The sequence below is a fragment of the Monodon monoceros genome, unplaced genomic scaffold (assembly GCF_005190385.1).
Source record: "Monodon monoceros isolate NGI ecotype Baffin Bay Population unplaced genomic scaffold, NGI_Narwhal_1 Super_Scaffold_10, whole genome shotgun sequence".
Taxonomy (NCBI): Eukaryota; Metazoa; Chordata; class Mammalia; order Artiodactyla; family Monodontidae; genus Monodon; species Monodon monoceros.
The window spans coordinates 34,964,291-34,972,141 of record NW_021703766.1 but is presented as its reverse complement, the minus strand read 5'-3'; the positions used below and the strand labels follow the sequence as shown (position 1 = coordinate 34,972,141).

At 45.7% G+C, this 7,851-nt stretch overlaps 1 protein-coding gene across 1 annotated transcript in view; it reads right to left on the bottom strand.

Annotated features, from left to right (window-relative positions):
- Positions 1–404, bottom strand: part of SIAH1 (siah E3 ubiquitin protein ligase 1) — a 26,035-nt gene extending 25,631 nt beyond the window's left edge. The window contains exon 1 of the mRNA XM_029206935.1: positions 195–404. The gene's annotated coding sequence lies outside the window, so the exon portion shown is untranslated. The remainder of the gene's footprint in view (positions 1–194) is intronic.
- Between the last annotated feature and the right edge of the window lie 7,447 nt (positions 405–7,851).

Below are 7,851 nucleotides of genomic sequence, written 5' to 3'. Positions count from 1 at the left end.
CGGCCCGGCGGCCGGGCAGCCGGGCTCCGGCCGAGACAAAGGCGTCCGGCGCCGGGGGCTGCCCGCGCCCCCGCCCGGGCGGCGCGACCCGGCCCGGCCGCCCTTCCCGCCCGCCGCCATTACCGGGCCTGGGAGTTCTCCTCCTGCAGAGCCCCTCGCGACCAGCTCCTCCCTCCAGGCCGGGCCCCACTTACCTGTGGGCGGAGAGCGCGCCTCGGACCCCGGTCCTGGCTCAAACGCGCTCCGTCGCCGCCGCCAACCCCGGCCACCGCGGGCAGCGCCACCGCCTCTTCCCCGTGCCGACACCGACGGGACACCCTGGGCCGCCGCCGCCGCCGCTCGAGAGCGCGCCCCGCAACGGCCGCCCCGGTTCCCCCCTGGCCGCCGCCGCCGTTTCGCGCGTCCTCGAGCCCGCCGCGCGCTCCCGCTAAATACCACACACTGCGGCGGCCGCCATGAGGAGGCGCGGCCCCGCGCGCCGGCGGCCCGGAGAGGGCGGGGCTTCCCGCGGGCGCGCAGGCGCAGAGGCTCTTGCGCGGCAGGCTGATAGTTTTGCAATCCTTGCGGTGCGGGGTTCCGAGGTGGCGGCTACAGCTTGGGCTCCTCGGCTACCGTTGCTGTGACTGAACGCCTCGCGACCCACAAACGCTGGCATATCGCGCTCTTGCCTGCAACCGTCCTCTCCCGGGGAGGAGCGGGCGCTCGCCTGCCGCGTCAGGGACCTCGGTTGAGCGATCCCCGCGGGGCTTTGTTCCGCGGCCCAAGGGGTCGTCCCGCGCCGCGGCCCCGCTATCTACCACCCCTCCTGTTTTGTTTGCTGGTTTCGCACAATGCCTTCTCTGGGCCTTCCCAACTCTACTCTTTACCAAAGGAAGAAGAAACCGGCTGCCTTGGCCACAGACGTGGGACCCCACGCCTAAAGGGGAAGAGATCCAAGACGCTTCCTTAGGTTTGAGCTGCTCTTCAGCAAAACCGGAACGAGTTACAAAAGCTTATTTTAGTTGAAGAGTCTTTACATAAAAAATAAAAGGAAAATGTCATTCACGATTCTTGACGGGTACAAGGTATATATAAGAGCAAACGCCAGTGTCAGACCTTTACAAACTCTGGATTTCCATGTAAGAGCCTCCATAAAGGTAGTATTCTGTGTGAAAACAAAAAGCTACTTTTTATATCAGATTTTAGAAACCACCAGGGAATAGTCTCCCATTACGTCCAAGTTCCCTACCAATACAAAATCAAAGATTTTCCATCTAAAAAAGATGGGAGGGGGCTTCCCTTGTGGTGCAGTGGTTGAGAGTCCGCCTGCCAATGCAGGGGACACGGGTTCGAGCCCTGGTCCAGGGGGATCCCACATGCCGCGGAACAACTAAGCCCATGCGCCACAACTACTGAGCCTGCGCACTAGAGCCCGGGAGCCACAACTACTGAAGCCCGCGTGTCTAGATCCCGTGCTCGGCAATAAGACAAGCCACTGCAATGAGAAGCCCGCGCACCGCAACAAAGAGTAGACCCTGCTCGCCGCAACTAGAGAAAGCCCGCGCGCAGCAACGAAGAACCAACGCAGCCAAAAGTGAATAAACAAACAAATAAATAAATAAATAAGATGGGAGGGCTTCCCTGGTGGCGCAGTGGTTAAGAATCCGCCCAGGGGACACAGGTTCGAGCCCTGGTCCGGGAAGATCCCACATGCTGTGGAGCAACTAAACCCGCGTGCCACAACTACTGAGCCTGCGCTTTAGAGCTCGCGAGCCACAACTGCTGAAGCCTGAGCGCCTAGAGCCTGTGCTCTGCAACATGAGAAGCCACTGCAAAGAGAAGCCTGCGCACCGCAATGAAGAGTAGCCCCTGCTTACCGCAGCTACAATAGGCCCGTGTGCAGCAACAAAAACCCAGCACAGACAAAAATAAATAAATTTTTTGTAAAAAGGGAAATTTTTATGCAGGCACTCCACTGAAAACACACTCAAAAGTTTCTCCTTGGGTTTCCCTGGTGGCGCAGTGGTTGAGAGTCCGCCTGCCGATGCAGGGGACACGGGTTTGTGCCCCGGTCCGGGAAGATCCCACATGCCGCGGAGCGGCTAGGCCCGTGAGCCATGGCCACTGAGCCTGAGCGTCCGGAGCCTGTGCTCTGCAACGGGAGAGGCCACAACAGTGAGAGGCCGCGTACCACAAAAAAAAAAAAAAAAAAAAAAAAAGTTTCTGCTTGAAAGCCAGAGGCACACAAAGTTCTCTTAGGTACTAATGCAAGCTGCTATTTTCCAGCTTTCCCCAAAAAACTTGTAGACTGTGTCTGTGTTGATACTTCTGTTCTCAACCTAGTACTTGGCTTTTTGTGGCTGCTCTCTTCCTCTGGGACCGTTAGCACAGTGTTTTTTGAGATTGGGAAAGTAAAAAACCAGGACTTAACCCAGGATTTAGGAAGGAGGTGGTAGGTCACTCCCCACAGTCCCTGCCCCACCCCGCCCCACCCGTGCTTGGGGCAGATTCTCTGGAGTCATCCTCTAGAGAACAGGGCCTAGTAAAGGAATTAATGAGGAAAACCAAGAAAGGTTCTTTTTCAGCAGTTATTTTGAGGTTTGTCAATTTCCATTCAATTAAGGCAAAACTGGACATTACAAGATGGTATATGGTATATATTTTTAAGATATAAGGTAGAACTCAATAAACTAAATAAAAAAGGTAGACATGAATGGAATACTACTCAGCCATAAAAGAGTGAAATAATGCCATTTGCAGCAACGTGGATGGACATAGAGATTATCATACTAAGTGAAGTAAGTCAGAAAGAGAAAGACAAATACCATATGATATCACTTATATGTGGAATCTAAAATATGACACAAATGAACTTATCTATGAAACAGAAACAGACTCGCAAACATAGAGAACAGACTTGTGGTTGCCAAGGGGGAGGTGTGGTGGCAGAAGGATGGACTGGGAGTTTGGGACTAGCAGATACAAACTATTATATATAGAATGGATTAAACAACAAGGTCCTACTGTATAGCACAGGGAACTATATTCAATATTCTGTGATAAGCCATAATGGAAAAGAACATGAAAAAAATATCTTTATGTATAACTGAATCGCTTTGCTGTACAGCAGAAATTAATACAACATTATAAATCAACTATACTTCAATAAAATATATATATATTTTGTGTGTGTGTGTGTGGGACACGGGCCTCTCACCGCCGTGGCCTCTCCCGTTGCGGAGGACAAGCTCCGGACGCACAGGCTCAGCGGCCATGGCTCATGGGCCCAGCCGCTCCGCGGCATGTGGGATCCTCCCGGACCAGGGCACGAACCCGTGTCCCTTGCATCGGCAGGCGGACTCTCAACCACTGCGCCACCAGGGAAGCCCCAGTTTTTTTTTTTAATTAGGGAAGTTTGATGGGATAATGTAAGCCAGTGGGACACTATCTCTCTACCTTTGAGAAAACTACCTCTTTATAAAGAGAGGGCCAAGTACATTGGTCTCAAGGAAAACCTGGTATTTTCCTAGGAGCCAGACCAGAGAAAGTCCCAGATTCCCTAAGTTTTCAAACTATACTTCCCTCTCCCTTGGAGATTTTAGCTGTGTCTCATCAAAGTCCAAGGAACAGTCTACCTTTTTTAAAAAAGGTAGACACGAAGCAAACATATGATATATACAAAAGTACATAACATATGGTGGTGACACAGCTTACCAGAGTTAGGTTCTAAACTCTGCCCATAAAGAAAAAAATAAGTGTAATAAAAATTACCCTTGAAAATCCTTTGAATTGCCCATAAATTACAGTGCATATTATTTTGTGGCAATCAAAATTACAAATACTATGCTTTGCCAAAATCAAATTTTGGCCCCTCATATCCCCGTTCCTTCTCCCTGTTAGACCATTAATACCCATTTATCAACAGCATTTTGTCCATCTGAAAATGACACTATCTCCTTTGATGCTAGAGTACCTTATAAATTGGTGGATTCTTTGGAGCTGCAGGGGTGCCCAGGACAAAGTGTCCCTTGGAGATGCCACACATCAGTCACCAAGTGTTGGAGATTTCACGTCACCACTCAGAAGCAACTTCTGTTTCTGGAATTCTCACACTTGCTTTTCTTGGCTTGGTTTGTGCCTGCTCTCCTGTAGAAAAGTCGAAACTACGTCTCCTTCCTTCTCCCGCTTCCCTTTTATGCAAAACTAGCTCATTAGAATAATTTCATCCCCACTAATCTTACCTAGATTTGGGAGGGGCTTAATCTGATTTAGTTCATTCCCACTGAAGGTATGAATGGCTGATAGGTGTGGGTGGGACACAAACACACTGTTATAAATTTTAAACATTTGAAGGAAAATAGCCCTACTGTGAAGTAACTAGGCATCCTTTTCTGATAAGGAAGCAACCCTTCTTCCATGACAGTTAATCTATAAAGAAGCATTTTGTAAATTCTAAAGCCAACCCAAATTGTGCTCTACATGATGGGATTTCAGGATGAGTGCCAAATATTTTCAGGCCATATGGGGAAAATATTTCAGGGTAGGGAGCCTTCCTGGTCGCCTGAAATCACATCAAATGGCAACTTCATCTACTCCAATGGAATGTAAAGTGCTAATCCTGTAGGTGACCCATAATAAAGGCTCCAGTGATAGTAAGTGGCGTGACTTTCCTTTTTCCTACTTATGAATAAAGCAGGAGCTCATAATAGTATCTATATTTTAGGATCTTATTCGAATTCATAGTAACTTGACATTTAATATTGGTTAGAGACCAACTCATTGACATCTTCTCAAAAACAACTAGTCTTTCCATGATGTCTGGAGAGATTGTACCAAGAGATGAAGTAGGAGCGAGTGGAATAAGTAGAAAGTGTTTTGACATACTGCATTAGTCCATGATTTTTACTAATTGAATCATGTTCACAATTGGATATCATTTCTTTCACATGGAAATTTGCTAAAAATACACACATATACATACATTCTTCCTCTCTCCCACATTCTCTTGTATGACCATTTTAAACTGTTCTATAAATTAAGAGCACTCAGACACACCTATGTAGATCTTTGTACACACCAGTGTTCTTAATTTAAGAAACATGAATTCAAATTTTATATAATGTGTATATATAGATACAGATGTGTGTGTGTGTGTGTATATATATATATAAATATAAATCTCAGATATACAAAGTTCTGGTTTTTATTTTTTTTTTGGCCGCACTTGTGGGATCTCAGTTCCCTGACCAGGGATTGAACCCGGGGCCCCAGCAGTGGAAGCGCAAAGTCCTAACCACCAGACCGCCAGGGAATTCCTCAGGTATACAAAATTCTAAACTCCATTTTTTCCCTCCAATACAACAATACAATGCTACAGTAACTTTCCAAATGCTCCCCAAAGCTCAAAGCCTTAGCCCCACTTAGCATCACCCTCCCTTCTCCCAATCACTGGTGCCCTTTTTCCAAAGCATAAATCCTGCCTTTGTTAAGTCCTTCTCCTGCTCTAACTGATAGCTTTCTGTATGGGTCTCTGAAATCCCTGAGTTTTTTTGGAAGGCCCATTTCTCAAACTTCTCTTCCATCAAGCTTCTATTAGTTCACTGACTCATTTGATGAACGCGCTAGTACCATTCAAGGCACACTGGCTGTCCTCTATACAGTCAAAGCAAGTTGTCCTTTGCATGGATTACATGCAATCCCAGATAACACCGTCAAAACTGGCAAAACCAGTTAAGACAGTACAGATGATTTCCAAGTGTCTAATGTCAATACAATTGTTTTATAACAGACCAGTTTACAAGGCCAAAGCCATCTCTCCTGGATCATCGATGAGCTGTGTTTGTTTCCAGGTAATCATACATATCTCTTGCCCAGGAAACTATTGCTATCTTCTCTCACGTTAGACCATTAATACCCATTTATCATTCAGCTGTGGTGGAGAGCTCTGAAGACATATTAGCATTCCCTTCCAAGCTTAGCTCTGCTGCTAGCCAAACTGAGAGCCTTTCTTGGCCTGAAACAGGGAAGCACTCCTCCCTCCCAAATACTAGATTCCTATCAGCTTTGCAAAGGAAAGCAGGTCCTCAACATGTCAGACGTGCCTGAAGCAGAGCAGAAACAATGTTTTCTTTATCAGACACACCTGTTGACAGTCAGTCACTGTCTGGTGTTGGTGATTGTATTAAATAGCATCCAAGACAAATTCTGCCAAACAAGGTGGAGAAGAAATTGGAGATACAGCATGAACACCCAAAAACGTGATAGGGACTAACTGCCAAAAGTTCCTCAATGATCAGGAAATGCATTCATCCAGAACTGTTTTTTTCCTTGAATTGAATCTATTTCTTCACGAAACAGGCTATGTAATAGGCACTAAATTTTGCAAGAAGCTGGAAAATCATTTAGGTTTTTACGTACCTGGTGGTCTGTGGGGATTGGTGGTATTAAGAATAATTACATTCCAAATGTCAATCTTAAATCAGTGAAATGCAATTAGTATCCATCTGTCCAGTGCTTTTGATACAATCCCTGCCTCCCCCCGACCCCCAAACACGCACGTACTCATTTCCACAGATCCAGATCTTTTGTTTACAGTCATCAGAAGCTAGCCTTTTAAAAACTTCTATGTTGAGCTCCTGTTCTGTGCTAAGAAGTACACTAAGCCCTTCGCAGTGAGGGGCACAGCACATTCACCATTGTGTCCCCATCCAGGCCTAGCAGAATGCCATAGAGAGCCCTCAAAATTTTTGTTGAGCAAATGAGGAAATATTAGACAAGGACCATGTCCTAAAAACCTCTGGCTGTCTATGGAATCCGTTTATGTTTTTTGTTTTATATGTTTTCATTCTTTGTTAGAAGACATTTGTTCCTTCTTTCTTGGAAGAGCTAGCATTTATTGAACTCCTAACATGTGCTAAAATTTACAGGTTAGTTAATTTAAAATTAACAACACATCTGAAGGGAGCATCGTATGGATGAGGAAACTGAAACACAGAGAGGAAAAGTAACTTTTCCAAGGGTACCTAATAATAGGAGGTGGAGTGAAAGCTGACAGCCAGGCCTGCCTGGCTCCAAGGCCTTCGCTCTTTGTTCTATGCCTGTGTTTCAGCTAAGGTACACTGATCTATAAGAGTTTATACATGAATTCTTCTCCAGAGCTCTCAAGTCCTTGATGAGAATTTTTAAATTCAGGATTTTCATTTTAATAATTTTAGAAGAATTAGTAAAAAGTACATGTTATTTTATCTGGACAACTACCTAAAACTGTCTATATTAATTTAAAAATTAAGGTGTCTGTGTAATATTAAGGTATAAGGGTGACTGCTGGAAGCGCTAAAGTTGCAAAGGGCTATTAGGAGGAGTGATCCAGATGAAGATGGGGTAGAGGAGAAGGAAAGGAATTTTCATTTGAATTATTTTAATCATATATATGGCATTACTTTTATAATTAAAAACAATAAAGGTAATAAAAAGTCTTTAAGGACACAAAGTCTGTGAGTTCTAGGCTTGAGTACTAAATTAGTGACCCCAAGCAAGTAATCTAACCTTTTTGCCACAGTTTCCTCATCTACTGTAACAGACCCTCTCTTCTAGGATGATTGTGAAAGTTAAATGAGTTAATCCATGTAAAACATTTAGAACAGGGCCTGGCTTGAGTAGACAGAAAACAAAAAACAAAAAAACAACAGAAGGGGGCTGGCAGATGGAGTCTGGTAGATAGAATAATGCCCCCCCAAAGCATCCACAACCTCCCCCCAAGAACCTGTGAATATGTTGGGAGAGGGACTTTGCAGGTATGATTGAGTTAAGGATCTTGAGATGAGGAGATTATCCTGGGCTATCCTGGTGCATCCAGTGTAATCACAGGGTCTT